The 2474-nt window shown below is 49.1% G+C and overlaps 1 protein-coding gene and 1 long non-coding RNA gene across 2 annotated transcripts in view; one reads left to right on the top strand and one right to left on the bottom strand.

The window, feature by feature from the left end:
* Positions 1 to 1141, top strand: part of LOC111812250 — a 2200-nt gene extending 1059 nt beyond the window's left edge. Inside the window, exon 3 of the long non-coding RNA XR_002817806.1 lies at positions 805 to 1141. This is a non-coding gene — a long non-coding RNA (uncharacterized LOC111812250). The remainder of the gene's footprint in view (positions 1 to 804) is intronic.
* The window catches only part of Trhr (thyrotropin releasing hormone receptor), a 43819-nt gene that overhangs the window by 16913 nt on the left and 24432 nt on the right, over positions 1 to 2474 (bottom strand). The gene's annotated exons all lie outside the window — the stretch shown is intronic.

Here is a 2474-nt window from a genome sequence, read left to right as displayed (position 1 = left end):
GAGCCAAAACATGTGAACATGTGAAGAGAGGCGAAAATGGTGTCATTTGAACTGCCCCAATTTGGGGCTGGGGTTTTGTGCTGAGTTACATTATTTACTAGTATTTTTGTTTTGTGTGTGTTTGTTTGTTTTGGTTTAAGTTTTGCAACCCGGATTTATGGTGATCCTTCTTATTTCTGCCTCCCTAGTGCTGGGAGTGCAGGTGTGTGCCACCATGTCCGGACTCCATCGCCGCCTCAGGGATCCTGGGGGCAGGGCTGGAGAGGCACGCACTGCCAGGGATTGAACCCTGGCCCCTGAGCTTACCTAACTAAGCGCTTAGTCCGCTGAGCTATATTGCCAGCCCTAATCCTTTACTAGTCTAAGAGATACCTTGAATGCTTTTAATCTCTGAAGCTATGCGTGGGCTCTTTCCACCTAGAGTAGGAATAACAGGATGGACATGGAGGGATTCCAGCCCAGCAACAGGAAGTAACCAATCAAAGGGAGGAAGGGAACCGCGCCTCGGCGGCGTCTACCATGTGCCAGGCAGTGTGCCTGGTGTTCTCTCCCTAACGGCCCTGTCTGCCCTGCATTTTATGGAGGATAAGACTGATGTCAGAAAACATATTTATTAATAATCAACTGTATCTTCGACTTTAAACTTTTTCACTTTACTAAAACATACTGAACAGGGGAGGCAATATTTTTCTCGATGTTTACAAAGTCAATAAACAAAACAGGTTTCCATGTTGGCGTGTGTGGAGGCACCAAGGGGAAGGAGAGCCGAGCCGGAGAGCTCACTAATCCATATTTCTGTTCAAGGTTGAGGCACCCAGCTCCGAAGGTATTCTTGTTCACACCGTGACGCTAAATCCTGATGGAAGATATTCTTTCAATGTTTCTGACTTCAGGATTCTTCTGATACAAGTGGGGAGAGCTGTGGGGTCGGCCACGTGCCGCGGACCCGGGGCTGGAGCGCGCAGCTTGGCACAGCGACAGGGTGCTGCGAACGCCCCGGGCGCGGAGCGAGCGGATTGATTAGCTGTCTGCTTACTGCGCGTGAGGACAGGCTGGCCTCTCTCCCGTGGGTTCAGTGCCTTCTTGTCCCTGGGGGTGGAGATGCAGCAACAAGCCGGGAACGGAAAAGCTCAGCTGAGAGAATTAGGGTTCCAGTGACATTAAAATCTAAACTTAGAAAACAAAATGTCACTCTGATTTTTTTTTCCCATGTTGAAAGAATGCTGCAGTTCCTCTGCGCCAGTTAGTTCCCTGTTTAACCTTTCCAGAGTTCCCTCGCCCAGGTAAATTACTGCTGTAACACACCTTGTCTTCAGCTTTTGCTTTTCTTAACTTTTCCTCTCTCGGGCATCATTATTCCTCCAGGTCATTTTTTTCTGTTTGGAACCAGACCTTAGGAATTCTACCCAGGGCACCTTGGTTGGCTCAGCTGAGCTTCTGGCTGCTTCTGGCTGCAATAATTCTCTGAAGATATCGATCCTTTCTGGGGTCGATACTTCCCAGCCTTGTCTCTCCTGTGCTTCTCGGACTCTATGGTCTGATAGAGGTGACACTGTGAACCAAAATATTGGCCAACAGTCCCGCAGCTGCTCACACGGCGGGGCTAGGGCCATCGGAGAGGACACTTCGGGCTATCAGGTGTGAATGATGGACAGAAAACAAGGGACGGTGATTTCTCAACACGAGCAAAACCCGTAGGGGCCAAATGTTTTGTGGCATTTATTTGTCTCACTTCTGAAACTCTTGGACCAAGTCCCCGTCCAACTGGCTGAGAAAGACAGCCTAGCGCCAGCTCTGCACACGGGCCGCTCGGGGGTGGCAGAAGGACCGTGCTGGGAGCGGGTAGGAGACACAGGGCTCCTCTTCTTGCTGTCTTGGAAGAGTACACAGAGACAGCCCAGACTGAATGAGGTATGTTTCCTTGCCTCAGACAACCATAGATTCCATCTTTCCCATAATTTTACCTTTTAAACACGGTGTTCAAAATTTCAGAATTTAAAGATTTGGTTTTAGGTCTCCGCTTGCCACGCTTTGTCTTTCAGTTCTTTGCGATTGCGGGCCTTGGTGTCTGACTTTAATATGTGGAAATAAATATGTAAGGATTAATTGCAAGGAGGGCACGAAAACACATTGTAATATGCACGAGGCATTTCTAATATAAGGGGCTGCCAGATTCTTTATCTTGTCTTGAAACTGCATCCATGGGAAGGGCCAGTTTTATCAGTGTGTTAATGTAACCGACTAAACAAAGTTTCCTTGCATTTATCTGCTTCTCAAGCTGTTTGACTAGAAACTCATGTGAGCTTGGGCAGTGCCCGAGGTCTGGTGGTCCTAGCTACACAGGCCAAAGTCTCAACACAGAGGACTAATGCAAAGGGCTGGCCAAATAGCTCAGCGGATTAAAGCTCCTGCAAGCAGACGCAGGGGCTGGGGATTTGATCCCCAACCCTGCTGTGCCGGCCCCACCCCCGAGG

The sequence above is a fragment of the Octodon degus genome, unplaced genomic scaffold, assembly GCF_000260255.1.
Source record: "Octodon degus isolate 3935 unplaced genomic scaffold, OctDeg1.0 scaffold00118, whole genome shotgun sequence".
NCBI classification, from domain to species: Eukaryota; Metazoa; Chordata; class Mammalia; order Rodentia; family Octodontidae; genus Octodon; species Octodon degus.
Note: the sequence above shows the minus strand (reverse complement) of the source record. Positions and strands in the feature narration are given on the sequence as shown.